The sequence below is a fragment of the Coenobita brevimanus genome, chromosome 1 (assembly GCF_032717465.1).
Source record: "Coenobita brevimanus isolate Jiangsu-jjx chromosome 1, ASM3271746v2, whole genome shotgun sequence".
In the NCBI taxonomy this organism is placed as follows: domain Eukaryota; kingdom Metazoa; phylum Arthropoda; class Malacostraca; order Decapoda; family Coenobitidae; genus Coenobita; species Coenobita brevimanus.
Window position 1 is genome coordinate 50967612 of NC_136954.1, and position 23726 is coordinate 50991337.

General features: G+C 44.4%; 1 pseudogene; it reads right to left on the bottom strand.

Annotated features, from left to right (window-relative positions):
• Positions 1–977: 977 nt before the first annotated feature.
• LOC145417625 (5S ribosomal RNA) lies at positions 978–1096 on the bottom strand (annotated as a pseudogene).
• Between the last annotated feature and the right edge of the window lie 22630 nt (positions 1097–23726).

Below are 23726 nucleotides of genomic sequence, written 5' to 3' on the forward strand. Positions count from 1 at the left end.
GCTTTCGCCAAAGTCCCAAAAGGAGGATAACCAGGAGTCTGAAAGGTAGGTGAGAAGGTCGCCTGTGGAGCGTCCCTGACGGAACCCATACAGACGATCAGAAAGAAGGTTGTGATAGGAAAGATGCTTTAAAATTTTTCTATTAAGAATAGACTCAAAAACTTTTGAGATACAGGATGTTAAAGCAATTGGGCGATAGTTAGAGGGTTGGGAATGGTCACCCTTCTTTGGAACTGGCTGAATGAGAGCAAACTTCCAGCAAACTTCCGTACTTGTGGTGGTGAGGGTGGCGGTGGTACTTTTGCTAGTGATGGTACTTGTAGTGGTGATGGTGATGGTGGTATTTGTGGTGGTGATGGTGGTGGTGGTACTTGTGGTGGTGATGGTGGTGGTGAAGGTAGTGATGACAGTTGTGGTGGTGGTGGTGAAGGTAATGATGGTAGTTGTGGTGGTGGTGAAGGTAATGATGGTAGTTGTGGTGGTGGTGAAGGTAATGATGGTAGTTATGGTGGTGGTGAAGGCAGTGATGTGGTTGTGGTAGTGGTGAAGGTGGTGATGGTAGTTGTGGTAGTAGTGAAGGTAGTGCTGGTAGTTAGGGTGGTGGTGGTGAAGGTAGTGGTGGTAGCTGAAGTAGTGATGAAAGTAGGATGGTAGTTCTGGTGGTGAATATTGTTTAGAGATAACAAGAACAATGTATCTCCTCTAACATGAATAAAATCGCTTAGAAGTAACAAGAATAAGATTAAAATCCTACCTCCTCGTGCTGAAGTGGTCATGAAGCTGAATATCATGGGTTCATCTACATAATAAAGTCATTAAAACCATTTAGAACAATTAACATTGCCAGTACTGTGATTCCATCCATCCATCCATTGCCAGACGCCATGTATCCCAAACGGGGTGGTCAAGGGCTTAGAGTTAACTGTTTTACAGGGAGGGGCACTAATCCTCCACCAACCCCACTTGACACGTAGAGATGCCAACAGCATCTGGTGTTCCCAGGCGGTCACCCATCCAAGTACTAACCAGACCCAACGTTGCTTAATTTCGCTGATCGGACGGGAAGCGGTGTACTCAACGTGTTTTCATTCCATTCTTGTAATTCGGATTTTTTTTTTTTTTTTTAGAGGCCCTTTGAGCTGGAGGGGTTCAATATACAGTAGCCTTCATTAACGCCTACACAAAGCCTGTAATGGATAGCTATTGCCTTGATTAACCCCTTTGCAAAATAAAATAGTTTGGTAGTAGCACGATTGATGGTGACAACATTATTACTTTATTCTTTATCTACACACGATTTTATTCAGCTTAGGATTGGTTACACGTATTAAAGGAGATTTGTGAAGGCTGCGTCTACCCTCTCCATTTCCAAAAGTCTCCTTGTTGTAGTAGCTAAAATAAAAATCAACCCTGCATCAGTTAGTTGAAGGGGTTGCGATATCACCACGTTGACATAATTCAGTTTAATCGGTGCTCCCTCCAGATGGTTTTATTAAGCTGGAAGACTACTACTGCTACTTAAAATCGCATCACTACTTAACATCCTTCTTAGCTTGAATAACATCATCTCCAGATAACAAGAATAAAGCGAAATCTCATCACAGGAGTTAAGAAGCTCACGTATATGGGGTCCATTTGCATAATTAAGTCAGAATGGCCATTTATGATAATTAAAAATATCCAGTTCACATATATTGGGCTTAGACGCTTAGTGGAATTGGAGTTGACGTGGCCCACAAAATACAGCGTAAATGCTTGTGGTGGTGGTGGTGGTTGTGGTATTGGTGGGCAGGCGTTGCGGTATGTGTGTGTGTGTGTGTGTGTGTGTGTGTGTGTGTGTGTGTGTGTGTGTGTGTGTGTGTGTGTGTGTGTGTGTGTGTGAACAAAGTGTCTCGTAAATTTGGAGCATATTTGGCACATACGCGGAGCAATGGTTTGGAAAGAGGTGATATGATTTGAGTGCAGATCCATGGAAGGTCAACGCTATACGAAGTGGAAGGGCTTGCTGTAGCTTTCATTAACCAAGTCACTACAAGAGTTTTCCTTTAAGCTGAACAAAATCGTCTGGAGGTAGATAAAACCTTGCATTAAAAATCTGAAATTAACACGTTGAATGTAGTGACTTCCATGTGTAGTCATTCATGTACCAGCAGACGATTTTACTCCACTTAGGGGCGTCTTTTACTACTGAATACATTAAGGGACACTATATCTTGAAAAATATTAAGATACAGTGTTTTGAAAACTCTTATGGAATGATATCTTGAGAACTCTTAAGACACGATATCTTGAAAACTCTTAAGACACGATATCTTGAAAACTCTTAAGGTGAACGATATCAGTGGAGATAGAGGGGAAACGTACCTTTTGGAAGAGCCAAGTACCAACCAAAACCTTTTTCCTATTTAATTCTTGCCAGTCAGGCTATCTTATTCAACACAGGAGAAGTAAATCCTGGGGAAGTTTTACATATACTGTACAGACCTAATATATTTCTGAAATGTTATCTAATTACCGAGATGCCTGAGAGTGTTGATAATGTCTCCATTAACCTTCTCAAAGTCAGGACGACCCTAGTGTTCTGTTCCACCTAACACAATTTGAATTTACTCAGGTGAGAGAGAGGATAAATGCCTGGAAATGTTAATTACTGTTGTGATTCAGTTACAGGTCTGTGTGTGTGTGTGTGTGTGTGTGTGTGTGTGTGTGTGTGTGTGTGTGTGTGTGTGTGTGTGTGTGTGTGTGTGTGTGTGTGTGTGTTTGCTTGCTCTGAGTTGTAACTTAAAGTAGTGGAAAATGTTATCTTGTATACCCTCAGCTTGTGTTCTATCTGCAGCGGTGGTAAAGACAGATAAATACAGGGGGAAAAAGCAGTTTTGATTCAGTTTTTCTTCCTTATAGACTCAAGTAGTTCGTTCACGCAAGCACCAGCTTTTTTTTTTTTTTTCTAGATCAGTAGGCCAAAGGTTAAAGTCACATGGCAAGGTCAACTTCAGTTTTACTCTGAATTACAAAAAAAAAAAAAATAATAATAATAATATGGAGCCACATCATAGCCATCCAGAAAAGAGAGAGGTTTGGCAGGAGTGCGTGACATGTGGCAGGGCAGGATGTCAGGGAGATAATCGTTCCAAGATAAGGCTGTCAGTTGGCTGCTGTTGCCTGTAGGCCTGTCATTCTCTGTTCTCCCTTAGAGGAGTTAACTTTATTGGATTAGCTCTCCTAGCAAGTGTCCTGCCAATTGTCCTGCATTTTTGTGTGCAACCATCTTCCGTTTGTGAAGACCCGGTTCCAGTGTCCAATGTTCTGCATGGCTCTATACCCTTCGGCTGGGAGATCCTGTTGTCATTTTTCTTAGTCAGGCTCTTGCAGCATACAGGGTGTTTTGTGACAATAACTTCCTCTTTCTGGAGTGCAGTATTTCTCCTTAGTCTGTTTTCATTGTCTCCTTATATCTGCATATTCTGGACTCCCTACCTCACCTCTGTAATGTTAGAGTTAAGAGCTATTTCACCTCCTTGTGGAGCTGGTGTATGGGATCGTGGCCTTGGGGTGCTTGAGGCCGATGTTGTCCTCCATCTCTTCCCCTACTTTTCACTAACCGACTGTGCACAGGATCAGCTGTTCGTTCCTGCCTTCACCCCCATCAGCTCATCCTGGCTCCCATTGCTGCCCTCTTTGGCCAGAGATGAGCCTCTCTTTATGCAGTTCTACCTTCTTTGATTTGGATCGAAGTCAGTGCAAGTGTCGGCTTGTGAGCAGGACTTCTTCCTTAGATGCAAGGACACCGTTCAGTGGGTGTGGGTTCATCCCATCTGGGGAGTAGCTTGTGCTTGTGACTTCCGTTGCAACCCTCCTCCTTCCCCTCCAGCTGCCCTGGAGGCCCCCTCTTCTGCCTCTCCTGCCCTTCCTCTCTCCCTTCGGAGATGAGTGGTCTGGCTTCCCTTACTGGGGCTTCGTCACTGGAGGCAGCTTTTTCTCGTGCTTGTGCAATGGGTCAATTTTTACACGTTACCCTCATCCGATTTTCGACTTTTCGTTAACATTTTCTAGTAGAACTGGTCATTCTAAGAATCTTTTCTTCTATGACATTTCTCTCGCAAATTGATAATAAACGAGTTACACGCGATTTACTTCCACCAATCACAATCACAGACGAGCACGCGCTCTGTCCGCGCACCTGCTCACATTTGAAAGTTTGTCCCGGAAGACCAAACTTTACACGTACTCCTCATTTTTACACGTTGCCCTCATCCGATTTTTTCATCCAACCTGAGTGTTTCCTGTTGTTTTTGGTTTGATTCGATCGATTTTGACCTTCGTTTCTATCGCAAGTCGCTAGTTATTGTTGAACGCCACTAGCGACTTCTGGTGGAAAGGACCGGTCCAAATCAACAAAAATCACACCAAAAACAACCGAAAACACTCAGGTTGGATGTCTGTTATCACTTGAAATGTAATTTTTTGCGGTTCTTCCCCCTCCCCCAGGAATACTGGGGGACCTGTGGGAAACCGGGGTGTTGGGTGGGGGAAAAACGCAAAAGCGAGTGATTTCATACTGGAACTGTTATCAAAATCAAATGAAAAACACTAGAATCCTTCGGAAGAAAATAATTTTAAGCTTCTTAGGGAATTCGTGTTTCCTAACTGGGGGGCTTCGCCCCCCAGACCCCCCAACCCTGGCCGTGCTTCCTAACTGGGGGGCTTCGCCCCCAGACCCCCCATGACATTAACCAAACCTCATCTAACCTAACCTAACCGAGTGTAAATAAGAAATAATGCATTAAAGAAAAGTCGAAAATCACTAACAAAAACAATTTTAATGTTAAAGAAAAGCCGAAAATCGCATGAGGAGTACGTGTAAAGTTTGGTCTTCGGGGACAAACTTTCAAATGTGAGCGGGTGAGCGGACAGAGCGTGCGCTCGTCTGTGATTGTGATTGGTGGAAGTAACTCGTTTATTATCAATTTGCGAGAGAAATGTCGTAGAAGAAAAGATTCTTAGAATGACCAGTTCTACTAGAAAATGTTAACGAAAAGTCGAAAATCGGATGAGGGTAACGTGTAAAGTTTGACCGTGCAATGCACATTCATGTTCATCTCCTCGGGCATCAAAGCCGTGGAGCAGCAGCCCTTACTCAGGGCGGCAATCACTCAGCTACCTTCCCTGGTCCCTGATGGACCATTCCCAGCTTCCCCTATATCCGCCTTTCTCCCTGTGGAGATGAATGGTGCGGCTTCTCTTTTCGGGGACTCGTCACAAAGAACTACGGCCCCATCCCTGGGGGACGAACCCCAGGTCGTCCCCTTTGGACAACAGGGAGGGAGGGTGGCAAGAGAATCGCCTTCTCCTTCACTCTCCTTATTTATCTGCCTTTTCTCCATCTTAGGTAGAGAGTTGCTCCCTTGCTGGACCTGTTGGCTTCCCGTTATCAAGGGAGTAAGGTCCCCTCCAAACCATGGGGACCTGTACAGTTCTACCTGGAGGTCGTTAGAGGCGGATCTCTTGGGAAGAGGGAGGGCTTGGCAACGTTTTCAGTGAAGAGCTATCTAATTGAACATACCCAACAGAGGCATGCATGATAGGTGAGGGCAACTTGGGATCAACTGTCTGAACAAGGTGATACTGATATTTCAGAACCACCATATGACTGGGTACCGCCAAGCAATAGGACACCTGAGGGGCAGAGAAATATTACCAGGGGTCCAGGGTGGCTCGTTCGTGACACACCCACGACAAGAGGCATCAGGGGAAAGGAGGGATCTGGTGAGGGAAGGGGAGGGGAACAGTGTGGGATCCAGACTGGATTTGAGGAGGACTTTAAGGATTCCAGTGTGTACGTCATGGTGACGAGTTGAGTGAGGGAGAAGGAGGGACATATACCGTATATATATATATATATATATTTATACACATGCAGACCTGAGAGACTACAAGAAGTACTGTAGGATAGGTAGTTGAGTGTGTGGGTGTATTTTGTGAGTGGATGTTTGAGGGAAGGAGGGGAGGGAGGGAGTGAAGGACGGAGTGACGGTTAGAGGGGTGTGAGAGAGACAGGTAGGATGGTGTATGAGAAAGGGAAGAATAATATGAGGGAGGGAGGGTGATGAGTAAAGAGAGGCGGGATATCAGATGTGCACGGGTGGATGGGTCGGTGATGAGGAAGTGAGAGAGGGTGGGATGTGAGGTATAGGATTTAGAGTAAGGGAAGACTGGAGGGAGGGTGAAATATGAGGGAGATAGGGTATGGTGCAAGGGAAGGTAGAATATGAGGGAGATAAGGTAAGGTGCAAGAGAGGGAGGGTGGGTGGAGTACAAGGGAGATAGGCTAAGGTCCAACGGAGGTAGGAAGGATTGGGAATGTGGTTGGGTATAGTGTGAAAGACAGTGTGTGAAGTGTGACGTAGGGCAAGAAGGGTGTTTGGGTGGGGGGATGGAAACAAGGCCTGGTCCTACTCGGTGTGATGAAAGACAGTCGCATCCGCTAATTCTGTTTACGTCGGTGTTGGAGCCTTCTCAATCGATCTTGGCGAGAGCATGGGATCCAGTCTCTTCTCCGGGGTTAGATTGTCTTCCTTCCGAGGATGTGCGAAGGGCATAAGGTTACATAGGTGAGGTTGGGTTAGGTCAGCTTAGGTTAGGTTTATGTTTGTTAAATTTGCGTAAGATAGATTAGGTTGTTAGGTTAGATTGGGTTAAGTTGGGTTAGTTTCAATGAGAATGAGGATAGTTACAGAACAGTAGGTTTGTTTATGTTAGGGTAGAGTAAAATTTGTTAGTTTTGGTTTGGTTGGGTTTGTTTTGGTTTGGTTTGTTTGGTTTGGTTTTTATTGGACTGGGTTCACATATATCAGGTTATGTTATATTAAGAGGTGGTAAGTTATGTTGGGTTAGGTTTGGTTGGGTTCAATACGTCAGTTTAGGTTTGGTAAGCAAGTTAGATTCGTCTGGGGTTTGATAGTGAGGTTAACTAGGATTATGATTAGTACAGTTGGATAGGGTTTTGTATGGTAAGGTTTGAGCTACAGTAAGGTAAGTTAGGTAAGGAAAGATTAAAGTTCGGTATTTTAGCAGTAAATTAGAATGATGGCAGCATATATTAACATCAGTACCCTTAATGTGGTAATACCATCAGTACCCATATTTATTCTTGACAGTTGTCTGACTTTCCAGTGAAGTGTCTCATCATTCTGTTTTCTAGACGATGGCGAGCCTCTCAAGTCTCAGCCTCTAACTGTGATACTGATTATGTAAGTAAGCTAGGGAAAAAGTTAGAAGAAGAGGATCGAGTTGCAGCGTACTATTGTCTATTTGACTGACCTGTGCAGCTGAGATGCATGGGTCGAGTAGAGTGTGTGTGAATCGCGGCTGCTGATTGGCCTCCGATGATTTGAATCTACACCTCTTCTTATTTTAACACATATATATTTATATTTTTAAACTACCTTCAATACAAGCTACAGATTAAATATGGAATAATTTCCGGAGCTGAAGAGGTCAAAATTAAAAGTTTACTGTTATCAAAGAAAATTAAAGTTGATTATAAAGTTTCAGAAAACGATGAGTGACGTTTGAAATAAATTATCCACCCACGGTGTACATACACGTCCGCACGTTGCACTATATCCACGCATGGTCAGAGTCGGTCCAGCTGCCGTGCCAGTAAATCCATAGCTGAGATAGTTAACCTTGGCTCGTCGATCCCATTGACTTTCTCATGGCACGAACATCTGCTACTGCCTACGACCCTTTGAGGGGGGAATCCAACAGCAGATCGGAGCCACCGGGAGTCCAGAAGATCAGGGGGACTGTTCGTTGGTTCAACATGAAGGTTGGGTACGGATTCATCACGCGCCAGAACTCTGGTGCTGATGTTTTCGTCCCTGGTCATATGATCGTTGCACCCAGCAAACAGCGCCGCCAGTGCTCTCTTGGTGAGGGTGAGACGTGGGAGTTCAGTTTTTCTCAGTCTCCTAAGGGTCCTGTGGCCAGGGATGTCTCTGGGCTGGGAGGTGTCGCTGTGCAGGGCTCTGCGCACACATGGTGACGTCCCACTGCCCGGAGACGCCGGTCTCAGGGTCCTGGGTGCCATGGGGAGATGAACACCGTTGTCGCGATGTGCATCGCAATGGCAAGGGCCTTCTGTGGTGATGACAGCGCAGGTATGCGCATTTTCCTCCCTCAAATCTTCGAGGAGAATGGGCTGCCACGTCTTGTCATCCCTGAAAGCATCGCCTGCGATGTCCGTCCCACCACTCGTCAGGGGAGTTGGCCCCTGCCACAGCAGCCAGCCCAACCCCGCACAACACTGCGGAAACGGCTGCAACTGGATGCTCCTCTCAACAGAGGGACAGCCACTACACCTGATGACCTGGCTTCGAACTTGGACCTTGTACTGCCTACCGAGAATCACGTATCGCCACCGGCAGCAGAGGTGGGAATGGAGACCACCCTCGACCCTCGAGACACCCTAGATCCAGCTGCCCTGGACGACGGTGATCTCCAAGATACCATTTTAGAGACAGGCACTTCCTCCCCTTTGCCCCCAACCAAGACCATCAAGAGGAAAAAGATGAAGGGGAAGAACAAGAGGAAGGTGAACAACTTGCCCCCTCGGTCGACTCGACCCTCGACCTGCCCGCAACCTCCACCCCCACGAACGCCTGCCCTCAGGATCAAGCCAAAACCCGCATCATAGACATCATGCCATCTCTCCATCCCATCATCAAGTAATGTCTCGACTCCCTATCTTATGATGAGCCCTTCGATCAACTGGGAGAACAGCTTCTCTGATGCACTCGACGCCCTACTGAGGCTCACAGACGATGCCTGGAGGAAGTAATTAACACTTACCCCGACGACACAGCCATCATGTACTACATTGTCAACAGGATTGAACACGAAAGACAGCAGCTTCTTCACTGACCGGGCTAATGTATTGCCCAGCCTGCACTATAGGTGCAAGAAATCTTGAAACGAGCGAACGAACGAACGAACCACGCACACTATACACCTACTTCTGCATGTTGCGCTATAATATCCACCCACGGTGTACACCTACGTCCGCATGTTGCACAACAATACATGCCTGCATTTAATTCAGTGACATCATCGGCGGCCAATCAGCAGCCGCGTATCAAACACACCCTACTTGCCGCATACATCTCAGCTGCACAGGTCAATCAAATTGACTATAGTATTATCAGACAGTTCTGCTTCAGTTTTAACCAAACATATTAAAGTGTATTGAAGGTGATGAGGTACAGCTAAGGCGTTGTTGACCTGTTGTCTTGGAGAAAAGTAGATCAAAAGCCAAGGTCACAGGATAAGGTTAGATTAAAGAGTTTTTATCCGATTTAGACCAGTCATGGTGGGAAGTTTGAGGGTAAAACAAGAAAAGAATCGGTTTTGAAAATACTCACTCAGATGCTAAGGTTACAGATCAAGATCGAAGTTCGACAGTTGTTAATTGGTGTGTACAAAAAATAACTAAAAGACCTTTTCTGATTAGAACCAGACTTGGGGGAATGGCTCAGTGTCAGCCAAGGGGTTGAGCTAGTGTGCTTTTGAGGATAATAAATCAAAGAATATGACGACATGGCAAAGTCAACTGAAAGAGTTTTCATTCGATTTAGACCAAACTTTGTGGATAGATTCCGGGTAAGCCAAGGATGAGAGTATTCGATATCGAGAAGAGCCAGTTAAGAGTCAGAGTCACTGTGTATAGTCGCAGTTCACCTGTATGTGTTGTAGTGTACCCGTATTAATATGGTGTTTATTTACATATGTTGTGTTTGTCTGCTTTAGTTATTTTTTCTTCTTGCTGAAGGAGAGGTGGGTGGGGATAGGCGTTAATTTTTTTTATCCTGTTTTTTCTAAGACCGTTTGAGCCAGGACTTCGGTATTAATTATGCCTGTAACATCTTACTTTGGTAAGAAGCTTTGTTTTTTTTTGGGGGGGGTGTCTGTCGTGTTTGGAATCTCTCTCTCTCTCTCTCTCTCTCTCTCTCTCTCTCTCTCTCTCTCTTTCATACACACCCCTAAAAATAAACAAACCCAGACCTTATCTACATCTGCGCAGACCCATCCCCAATAATGCATATAACAATTTAAGTTCTTCACCGTGCCAGCATAGGAGGCCAGAGCGCTAATGCTGGTATAATCAGGCTAGCGGCGGCGTCACCAGCACCAAACTGATCAGGCCCGGTGCTAAACATGTGCTTAAAACGTGGAAAAAACTGTTTAGCTAATTAATGAACCCAAATCCAGGTAGGCAGGTGGGCTTGCGTTGTTTGGCAGGGTTGAATTAGTTTTTTTTTCCTTGTAGTTCAAGGGAAGGAAGGTGTTGAGGAATGAAGGAAAGAGTTATTTTATTTTCCATGGTTGAGAGGGATGAGGTTTTACGAGGTTACATTTTTTCCGGGGTTAAAGGTAACGGGTTTCTGGGTTTAAATTGGGGTAGAGGTTTAATTGGAGTAGAAAGGGATTTTTTTTTTCCCGTGGTTAAAGGGAAGGATTCTGGGGGGAGTTAAACTGGGAAGGGAGTGTTTTCTGAAACTGTCTGCTTACACCTCTCCTTCATCACAGCGGGCTCGTCGTACCCGTTTGGCAGTAAGCTCTCTTCTCGTTTCTGTCCAGCTCTCTAATGCAAGATTTAACCAGTACTTTTAGTCTTCATGTATGCAACAAGTCAACTCTGGAATGTCTTCCGCAGTCTATATTTTCCTCTGCTTATGACCCCCTGTCTTCCTTAGGCAATGTTTTCAGGTACCTTGAACGGATCTTGAATTTGGGCCCATGCTTTTTTTAGAACAAATTTGTGGGCTTCTAGCCCTTGATTCTTTCTTTTCCCCCCCGCCCTTCCCCCAAAAAATCTTCAAATCCAGATTCTGTCGTCTGGAGGTTGCAAGAATTAGCCAATAAAAGACGTCATGGCAGTAAAAGTCTTAACGATGATATAATTCATCGTACTTTTTACCCCTTACTGGAGCCACTCTGGAACCTCGAGAAAGTGGGAGAAAGTGTGATTTCATTTCTCACCCTGCAGGGGAATTTCATACTTGGGGCTCCAGCCATTTCCTGCCCACTAAAATATTACCAATAACTGCTTCCTCTATACTTACGGCTTTAAATGCCTCGTAGCTAGTGAGGGAGCACTATTGGAACTGGGGGAATATGCACTCCAGAATTTTTATTCGGTGGTGGGGCGGTAATGATGGTGGTGGTGGACGGTCCGACAAACGGCAGATGGAAGTTACGGGGCTTGGTTCATACCCCAGAGTTCACAGCCACACCTACATATTAGCTACACCTACACCCGTGAGGTGACCATCATCCCCTCACTTGATGTAGTGCTGCCTAACTCTTCTTTCAACTTTATCATTCTTCTGCTGTCTGTCACCCTCTTTTCCTATTTTTCCCTTTCCTTCTAGTCACTTTTTATTAATCTCGTTTCCATCTCAAGTGGCTTTACACTGATTGGCATGTCTAATGGTATCCTGTAACTCAGAAAACCATTTACCACGCTGGGTGGTTACCATAAAACCAGATAACGGGGTGAAGTAGAGCCTCGTATGGTGTCCTTACCCCACACCTACACATTAGTTACCCTTACACCCACATCATCACCATATATATAGTCACTCACACCTACTTTCATATCCCTCATTTGGTGACAAACCACCCGCACCCGCACCCATGCCTCCTCATCCACCTGGGCCATACGACTCATATCCACACAAACAGCTACATCTACACCCTCCCTCGTTACGCACCCTTACACACGCCATCATCACGGCACACACACACACACACACACACACACACACACACACACACACACACACACACACACACACACACACACACACACACACACACACACACACACACACACACACACACACACACACACACACACACACACACACACACACACACACACACACACACACACACACACACACACACACACACACACACACACACACACACACACACACACACACACACACACACACACACACACACACACACACACACACACACACACACACACACACACACACACACACACACACACACACACACACACACACACACACACACACACACACACACACACACACACACACACACACACACACACACACACACACACACACACACACACACACACACACACACACACACACACACACACACACACACACACACACACACACACACACACACACACACACACACACACACACACACACACACACACACACACACACACACACACACACACACACACACACACACACACACACACACACACACACACACACACACACACACACACTCTTCACTCCGGTTGGAAGGGCAATGCAATTATCACGTTGTAAAAAATTGTTACAGAGGAAAAAGTCTTCCCAACTGCAGGCAAGGGGAGAGTGGGCTATTAACAAACCCTCCAGTAAATGGTGGTTATGCCTCAGGACACTTCAATATTTCTTCGTAATTTTTAAAGCTAGAGAGAGTCGTTCTGTTTACCGGTGATTTAGTGTTCTATTATAGGCGACATTTGAGACCAGAACGCATTTTTTCTTAGCAATGTATTACAACCACGCACGGAAAGTGGGAGTGGATGTAGTGTGTGTTTGTGTATGTGTGTGTGTGTGTGTGTGTGTGTGTGTGTGTGTGTGTGTGTGTGTGTGTGTGTGTGTGTGTGTGTGTGAACAAATAACTAGGTGAGTTTCACTCGATTTTAGTCATACCTGGCTGGGGAGGAGGTTGATGGTCAGCCAGCTGGTTGATCTGTTGCTTTAAGAATAATTAGGTCAAAGTCAGGGTCACGAGGCTAGGTGAAAATTTGACCAAGCAAGGTCACCTTACAAAAGTTATTGTCCGGTTTAGACCACACTTTGAGGAACGGCTGAGGGTAATGCAAGAAAGAAGGGTTTCAATTTAGGGAACCATCAGTCAAAGGTCAAGGTCACAGGGCAAGGCTAAAGTTACCATGTGTGTCTGTATGTGAACAAAATAAAACAACTTCAGTTTGATCTGAACTTAACTTTGAGGGAAGGTTTGGGATCATCTGATGGGTTGAGCTGTTGTTTTTGAGAACGATAGGTCAAAGTTCAAGGTCACATGGCAAGATCGACATCAGTTTTTATCCGATTGAGAGCAAACGCTGGAGCAAAATTCAAGGTAAGGCAAAAATAAACGGAAAAGAATTTGAGAACAGTCATTCAAATTCCAAGGTCACGAGGAAAAGTCAATGGTCAAGGTCGCAGGGCAAGATCATATTTGATCTACAGTAATTTTATCCAGACTGTGGAAGTGTTAAGGGTCAGACAAAGATGTGTATAATTTTTTTAAGGCAATTAGTCGTGGATCAAGAACACAGGGTAAAGTCAAGTGTTCAGCCATTAGACCAACTTGTGGACGTGGGTGTTGCACTCTCTGATGTTCCTCTTGACTGCCATATTACACCTAAGATTTTTTTTAGTCTGTTATTTATCTTCAAGTATTTTCTAGTGTGCTATTTATTTTGTTTGAATATCGACGTTATTTTCACCAGTAACACTGAAGATGATATTGAAATGTACCATGCAATTAGTAAATAGATGTTAGGAAATCTCAAAGGCACTTGTAATATGACCCTCTTTGTTTGGTAACTTTTCAGCTCCGTTACACACTAACCCTAATTGCGCCACCAACACAAATATGCGCAGCCCCAACCCCCGCTTAATTCCTCGCATTGTTTACGACCGATAACGCCCCTGGGAGCCATCACGCCACTCACAGGAGGGGGTGGGGAGGGTTCGGCGGATGGAGTGCTGAAGGCTGCATCTTTTATCTGGGGGAGTGTCGATGGGTGGCATGTGTTATCAGGGAGAGTGATAAGGCGTGGCATGTGTTATCTGGGGGTATGTTGAGGGGTGGCATGTGTTATCTGGGGGTGTGTTGAGGGATGGCCTGTGTTATCTGGGTGTGTGTTGAGGGGTGGCATGTGTTATCTGGGGGTGTGTTGAGGGGTGGCATGTGTTATCTGGGGGTGTGTTGAGGGGTGGCATGTGTTATCTGGGGGTGTGTTGAGGGGTGGCATGTGTTATCTGGGGGTGTGTTGAGGTGCGGCATGTGTTATCTGGGGGTGTGTTGAGGGGTGGCATGTGTTATCTGGGGGTGTGTTGAGGTGCGGCATGTGTTATCTGGGGGTGTGTTGAGGGGTGGCATGTGTTATCTGGGGGTGTGTTGAGGGGTGGCATGTGTTATCTGGGGGTGTGTTGAAGGGTGGCATGTGTTATCTGGGGGTGTGTTGAGGGGTGGCATGTGTTATCTGGGGGTGTGTTGAGGGATGGCATGTGTTATCTGGGAGTGTGTTGAGGTGCGGCATGTGTTATCTGTGGGTGTGTTGAGGGTTGGCATTTGTTATCTGGGGGTGTGTTGAGGGGTGGCATGTGTTATCTGGGGGTGTGTTGAGGGGTGGCATGTGTTATCTGGGGGTGTGTTGAGGTGCGGCATGTGTTATGTGGGTGTGTGTTGAGGGGTGGCATGTGTTATCTGGGGGTGTGTTGATGGGTGGCATGTGTTATCTGGGGGTGTGTTGAGGGGTGGCATGTGTTATTTGGGGGTGTGTTGAGGTGCGGCATGTGTTATGTGGGGGTGTGTTGATGGGTGGCATGTGTTATTTGGGGGGTGCTGAGGGATGGCATGTCTTAGGTAAGCCTCTGCCTTTCACACACCTTTATTCTTGGAAAGTCAAACAGAGCAACAATTGTTTTATCTTCATTACTAATTTTTCACATTATTCCCCGGCCAATAAACCCCCTGCAATCTGGAAGGTCATTTACAGGAATGTAGTAAGGCTGCTCTAATCTTTTTACACTGACCAAAAAATACCGCCTCTCCATCGTGATAGCTGAGTTGTAACAACAATAACAAGGTTAAATTTTGATGTTAGTCGCGACGAAGTGCTGTGGAATGGACGTAGAACCGTAGTATTTTGTTTTTCTGCCACCGAGTTACATGAAATAAACTATAGAAGAACGAAAATTTGGGCCATGTTAATGTGAAAAACCTGTAGTTACAGTTGAAAGGGGATGGGATGGGTAGGGTGGATGGGGGAAAAGGAGAGGCAACAGTTTGACACATATCCTTGTTAACGCAAAATGAGATCGAAATTATTTTAATCCATCGTCTTAACCCCATCCCTGCGATTACATGTTTTCATATTAATCATCTGATCATCATATTAATCATCTGTATCACCAATTTTTTTTTTGAAAACTGTCTCACTCGTCTATATTGTGGGAGGAGGTGATTCTGGCTATATCTACCCCTTCACTGCGTTAGAATATTGTCTTCTACTCTGAATTAAAGCGTCCGAAACCAGCAAGCACAAACTACAATATTACGTCACCGGAATGAAAAATTTAATTTTATGAGAGGGTAGAGGAGAGTGAGAGTGTTAATGCGCTATTGACAGAAATAAGCTCATAAGGAAGATGTGTTAGACAGCATCCCCAAACGACGAGAATATTTTCCACAATGGCCCTTCCACTTGGCAACTTCCATATTTCGTGATGCCAAAGTGGACTTCCATATTTCGTGATGCCAAAGTGGACTGGTTTGACAGCCAATTTTCCTTCCACTGCTAACCGAATGGCAGAAATCTGGGTTTATTGTGCACCCTCTAGTCTGAATTGCCTCTGAATGTTACCCCCACTGGATTATGTCATTGCGATTGTATGACTTTTTATGTTTTTAATATTGTTGATTATTATGCCTCGAAATACTTCATGTATTTTTTTTCATTTATTTTTTTGTACTGTATATGTATAGCGCTGTGAATGAGAACTATGTTTACTTTATAAAAGGAAATCTGATCTATATTTTGTGTGGTCGACAACAAATGCTATAACGACCAGTTGTCAAAACCATCCAACGAACTAGAGAATAATTCATTACCCTTGTTATCAGTACCACAGCTACCACAAATTTATCAGATCTCCACCACAACAATAACCATCACTACCACCACAGTCACAACACGTTCTCCACAAAAACCCACACCCCACCACATCAAATACCACCATCACCACCACCACAGTCACAACATATTTTCGACCAGACGAATACTCCTCCACACCAGTAACCATCACCACCACAACACCATCTCTACCTTACTCCACCAAACTCAACCATCATATCAATTTCACCACCACCACCACCACCACCACCACAAAATAGTTTCTTTCAGCCAGCCCACCGATCGGCTTAACGTCATGTCGGCGAAAATTCCAGTAGTCAAAACGTCTCTCGGTCAAATCATTGTTCGGTCAGTCATCCATCCATCGGCTGAATGTCCGTACGTCAAAAATCATCGGTCAAACGACTGCACAAGACCACATCCCACCACACCCAACCGTGACCACCACAACCCACCACACTACCAACACCACACGCAATTTACTACGCCGAAACCATCATCATCACAACCCAACACACAACCACCACCACCTAAGTCTGGTACACCACAACCACCACCACCACAACCCACCACATTTCCAGCACAACTATTTCACCACACCACTACCACTAACTGGCCACAAACACACATACACTTAATTATAAGAGAGCCAACTGGGAGGCCTTTGTAACTGAAACAGAACAACGTTTCGAAACACTAAACAGTACACTCATCATAAACATCAACACCGCTGTGCACACTTATAATACAGTTATACAAAACGCAGACAAAAGACATCCCTAGAGGCAACAGAAAAAGACACAACCCCAACTTCACACCAGAAATTCAAGGCCTCATCAGACAACGGGACACACTGCGACACTCCCCAACACCCCATACACAAGACACCGTACAACAAATACAAGAACTTAACACTCAAATAAACAATAAAATATCAGAACAGTAAACACTGAACTGGAAAAATTGCCACCAAACACTTGACCACAAAACAAACATCAACAAACTCTACAAAACACTAAACAGCATCACACATTCCAACAACAACACCACACAATCACACGCTGCCATCACAACAACAGACACCATACCCTCAAACAAACAACAAGCAAACACTCTCATCAATCACTTTTCACAAGTCAGCCATCTAAACCCCCATCCCGAACCGACGTATCATCCGACGTAAGAGACAGTTCCCCACAGACCTAGACTACGCACCTTTCAATTACAACCAGACGAAGCACATCATTAACAAACTCAAGCACTCACCTGCCTGTGGACCAGACAACATAAGCAACATTCACCTTAAACACCTTGGACCACAAGGCATACATGCATTCACCAACATATCAAACTGCAGCTACTCACATAACATAATACCCAACATCTAGAGGTGGCCTGCAGTCCTTACGGACCCAGGTTCGAATCCTGGCTGGGGCAGGGAACAGTTTAAGGATTTGAATTTCATTAAATCAGGCTTTACTGATCTACCAGAAGACCCGCCGACATGTCGTAAAAATACCCCCGCTAATACCAATACACCAGTCCTGTATGAGACAGCCCTAGCATGTATTCAATATGGACGGTGGGTGTTAGCGCCGAAGTGGTGACATGTAGAGGTGTATGGTATGTAGGAGGACTGCTGGGCCTTGATAGCAGGCTGTGAAGCCTATGCCCAGAGTCGGACACATAAAAAAAAAAAAAAAAAAAAAAAATCTGGAAGCATGGCATTATCATCATTATCCCTAAACCCAACAAAGACCCCACGGTACCCTCCTCACACCGCCCCATCACACTCCACTGCACCCCCTCTAAAGTCACTGAAGTCGCTGGTCTATGCGACTCTCGACCACTGTAGCTTCGTAATCCATACCCGCCAGAGAGACAGGCCTGATGGCTGATGATCTTGTGCCCCTGAGACATAGCAGAGCAGACCTCACGAGGGAGAATGAGTCATCTCATCCAGGCCATAACACACACACACTACTGCTACTACTACTACTACTACTACTACTATACCACCACCACCACCACCACCACCACCACCACTGCAACTACTACTGACGATGACGACAACGACGATGATAATGATGATGACTGTAATATAACATAGATCTAATTAATGTTAATTGCGAATATAAAAATATATAATACTTAGGACCATAACAACATTAATTAATAACGGAAACGGCCTTAAAGGTGTGTTAACCAGAGTCGGGGTAGTGATTTTAATACGTAAGGTCAATGTACAGAGAGAGAGAGAGAGAGAGAGAGAGAGAGAGAGAGAGAGAGAGAGAGAGAGAGAGAGAGAGAGAAATATTTTTTTTTCAACAAGGTAGAAAACTAATGAAAGGTGGGTGATTCTCCCTATTCTACCCAGCACACACACACACACACACACACACACACACACACACACACACACACACACACACACACACACACACACACACACACACACACACACACACACACACAATGTCCCTCTTCTCTCGATTTTCATACACCTCGTCTTTGCTTGTTTTCTTGTTCCTTCCCTCTCTATCTCTTCCTTCTCTCTGTCTCCAGGGAGGGAGGGAAAAGACAGGGAGGGAAGGAGGGAGAGAAAATACAAAGTGCAGAGAGAAACTGAGAAGAGGAAGATGTACTGTATGTGTGTGGTGGTGGGGGGAGGGGACTATTTATCCTTTAGTGTTTTCCTCCTCGTTGACTCTCTCTCTCTCTCTCTCTCTCTCTCTCTCTCTCTCTCTCTCTCTCTCTCTCTCTCAATTCCACTCCCAAACCATCCCTTTGACCCGGAGAGAATTTTTCATATATCATTTTCCGATACGAGCCTCGACTGCGTCACAACTCTCTTATTTATGTTGGGGTCTGCGCGTATATACTCTGGCGACTCAATACATGGGTGCTGGTAATTGAGAGAGAGAGAGAGAGAGAGAGAGAGAGAGAGAGAGAGAGAGACAGACAGACAGACAGACAGACAGACAGAGACAGAGACGCACAGACAGACAGACAGACAGACCGACTGACAGACAGAGAGATGTATGAATACACAGTGCTGAGCCATTAAAAGTAGAAAGGCACAAATGGATACCGTCATCAGTGATCAGGGCCGTCATTTGGGCTCTAGATAATACGTAATAACTCTTACGTAGCGATTTAGTCAGCACATTACACCTGAATAGTCGCGTGGAACTGATTGAAACATTACAGGTACTTAAAATCTCTTAAAAACAATAAAGGGACGAAGATTGGTCGGGGTGGAGGTCTGCCAGTTTGCCATATTTTGTTTTCCTCCCAACTACACCACCCATCTACATCAGCCACCCAACTATACCACCAACCCAACTGTACCACCTACTCACCTACACCAGCTTCTCCAGCAAGTCTACTAAAGCTTACAGGGAAATTACGTTATATAGGAGGGCGACTTTTGGTCCCTCCTCACCATAAGGGGTGTACATAGGATCTCCATTGGCCACATCCTAACACCTAATGGAGGAGTAGGTCTGTCACTGTGTAGAACTCCTTTTCCCTTAGTAAGAAAAAAATGGTAGGAACACACACACACACACACACACACACACACACACACACACACACACACACACACACACACACACACACACACACACACACACACACACACACACACACACACACACACACACACACACACACACACACACACACACACACACACACTTCTCTTTAGATGTAAGATTTTGAAATGATCCGGTGCCTGAAAGTAGGCCAGCTCAATCCAAGTCTGCAGCAGGGAACAGTTTAATTACTCAGTTTCGTTAAAACACACGTTATTGACCTTCCACAAACCCCACCGATATGTCACAAACATAATAAATAAATCCCCTGTATTGCCATTGGACCAGCTCTGAATGAGACCACCGAAACGTGTATTTCTTATGGACGGTGGGTATGAGCACCGAAAACGTGACAGTTTTGACATATGACTCATGACTAAACTGGCATTTTGCCATATTGCAGAACTTCTAAATATCAAAATTCTTTTATTTCCCAAATTTCATCTCCTTGGAACTCGCTTCCCCAGAATAGTTTCTCCCCAAACTTCAACCTACAGAAGTTCAAGTCCAATTGTTACAGATTTTTTATGAATGGAGGACACCTGCAACCTGGTGTATGGATTATTTTTTTTTAAATTTAATGTGATTTTCCTTCCTCTGTTCATGTAAAAAAAAAAAAAAATGAAAGAGAGTGACTCTTAGTAGGACTGCTGGACCTCAGATACCTCAGACAGTGGACTGTATAATCTATGCCCCGAGTCGGATATCATGTGTATGTATTTTTTTCCCACTTAAATATGTATGTCCTATCTTCTCAGTTTTAGTACTATAAAATCTTTCGGAGGTCTGCCGTTTTATAAAGTTAGCTCTCTTTAGTCCATTCGCCTTTGATATATATTCTGATTGTTCGTAGTTGTATCATAAGAGTCTTCAGTTTCTTTATATATCGGTCTAATTATTTGCATCAGTGGGGATTTGGTAATGTCTTCTACAAAATTCGTGTAATTTCAGCATGTACCAGCGTTCTGATCCATTACAATACATGATGTGGACTCCATTTCATTTCGTTTGGTTTCAGCTTATAACACAATCCCTCGCTGTATTTGGTAGTCATATAATTGTCCAACTCACAGTTCGTTTGGTTAATAAGTTTTTCTGCGACCTAAAGTTATCTATCTTACAACTCGTTTGGTTTCTAATTATGATGGAATTTTTGCATTATTTGTCATTCGCATAGTTTCCATGTTCGTTGTGTTTTAGTACTGTAAATAATGTGCCTAATAAAGTTCCTGTCTCGCTGTTCGTAAGGTTTTAGTTACAGACCCGGTAATCTGATCCATCGTAACACCGCATTTCGTAAAGTTTTGCGTCTAAAAAGTTCTTTCGTTTAGAGCACCATTGACTGACCTTTTGAAATGTTATATTGCTTTCAGTGTCCCCTCTCACAGTCCGTTCAGTTACAGAAAAGGTCACATTCCCATAATACTTAACCTGAAAAGAAAAAGAAAAAAGTTTCAGCATGTCCTAACCTCTTAAAAAGCTTCAGCGTGTATTTTTTTTTTTTTTATATTTTTTTTACCTTTGGACATTTGTTATATTCCCCAGGTTGCATTCCGTTAAGTTTTAGGTATGTAATAACAGAGTTTCATAAAGTTTCAATAATATAGTCTAGACTTTCACAGGCATTTAGCATCAGCAATTTTCTGTTGTCGGAATTTAGTATTTTTCATCGTACACTTCATCTAGTTTCAGAACGCACCAAAATTTCTCATATTAGGGGCAATAGAGAAAAAATGGAGGAACTGGGAGATATTTTTTTAATGGTCGCCTGATGGGGTTAACCTGAATGTTTTATGCAAATTCCGTCCTACTCTGCTCAACTGCTTGTACATTTCATGCAGGAATTTGGAAACTCACTTTACAGGCAGTATTATAAACTTTTTTTTTTCTAAACACTTTCACTACAGTGGGATGAAATAGTTTACTGTATTCTTGCAGACTCTTGGCGATTCATGAAGCTTAAATGGGAAACTTTTCGAACCTGAGTGATTATGTATAACATTCCTTAACGCGTTACTGTACAGTGTTCCTGTGTGAGGAATTGTGTTGGAAAGGTACTAAGCGTACCTCCCTCCGCCTATCGGCTCATAGTCGCGAAGCTCATACATCCTTCCCCCGGGGCTCCCTCCTTTGTTAACTTTTGAATTACCGGTACCAGTTCCGTCCTATATCGAGGACTATCTATCTATATCTATATACCTAGGCTGCTTCCCCCAAGGAAAGGGAGGTAGCCGAGACAGGACGACACACTCTCCATTTACTCATCCATTCAAACACATTTATTCGCATTTTAGCCCCAAAGGGGAGAACGGACAGATCCTCACTGCACCACACCGCACAAGGGTCAACTGCGCAATGCAATCAGTGACATCCGCAGCAGGGCCCGACAGCAGAACTGGTTTACCCCTGCCACATCATAACAGACCCATCCCCTTACCCGCACCTGACCTGACTAGCTGATCAGACCAAATGCGGGAGAATATCCCCTCAGGGCTGCGTCATCACTTATTCATTCACAATTTCTCTTCATTTATTTCTGTCACGCACAGCCACTCTTCCTTGCTCAACAGACATCCCTCTCGCATCCAATGCTCTCTTCACACTGTCCATCCATCCTATTCGTGGTCTTCCTCTCAGCCTTACACCTCTCACATCAGATCTAGTTATCTTTTTCACCAGTCGCTTATTATCCATTCTCTCCATATGCCCAAACCATCGCAACACCCTCTGCTCAACTCTACCAGCCATCTCCCGAACAACTCCAGTTCTCCTTCGCACTTCATCATTTCGCACCCGATCCATACGCGTCTTTCCGCACATACTCCTCAGACACCTCATCTCCATTACATTCCTCCATTACTTTTCCTCTCTGCTACACCCATATTCCATGTTTCAGCCCCATATAACGCAGTCTGTACCACAACACTCTCATACAGCCTTCTCTTTACATCCATTCTAAGCGAACGACATTTAAACACTTTTTTCATTCCTCCCAGCACCTTTCCTACTTCATTTATTCTAAACTTCACTTCCGCATCTATTCTTCCATCCACAGCAACATGTGACCCTAGATATTTAAAACAATCTACCTCCTCAAGCAACTCACCATTCAAAACTATATTCATCCCCCTACCATCTATCAACCTCGTACACTTCATCGCTTTACTCTTATTCTCATTTACTTTCAATTTCCTCCTTTCACACACCCTTCCAAACTCCTCTACCAACTGTCTCAATCTCTCCTCTGAATCAGTCACCAGTGCAATATCATCTGCAAACAGCAGCTGCTTCAGATTCCACTCTCCACCATCAACGTTCACCAGACTCAGACCTCCACCTAAAACTCTTGCATTCACCTCCCTTACAACACCATCCATGTAAATATTAAACAACCAAGGCGACATCACACATCCCTGTCGCAGCCCCACTCTCACGGGAAACCAATCACTCACAGCATTTCCCACTCTTACACACGCTCTACTATTTACATAAAAACTTTTCACCCCTTTTAGTAACCTACCATCAAGTCCATACAATCTTAAAACAGTCCACAAAGCCTCCCTATCATTTCTGTCATACGCTTTCTCTAAGTCCATAAATGCCCAAAACACATCCTTGCCTTTCGCTAAATGCTTTTCACACACTTGTCTCACAGCAAACACCTGATCAACGCATCCCCTCCCTCTCCTAAAGCCACACTGCTCATCACCAATCACTCCCTCTGTACCCTCTCTAACTCTCATAATTAACACTCTACCATACACCTTACCTACAACACTCAACAGACTTATACCCCTAAAGCTAGTACATCGTGGACATTGGGCGCAAATGGGTTAACCCCCTCACTGCCACGGCACTCTCTAAAGGTGAAGAAAATCGTTTGACGGTAGCAGGAATGTAATACAGAAGACGTCCTTGGAGTGTAGAAATTAAGGGCTTGAATTGTAAGAATACTGTACTGTTAATTGTACTTAGTTCTATTTAGCTTTAGTGACCTACACATTTTTAATGGCGAAATCTGGTAACGCACAGTAGATAATGCTCACAGCTTTTTTTATTAAGCACATAATAATAACAACTGACCTTGATTTTTATTTCCTTTAACTTCACTTTGTTATGTTCTTACCACTCTACACGATTTTACGCAA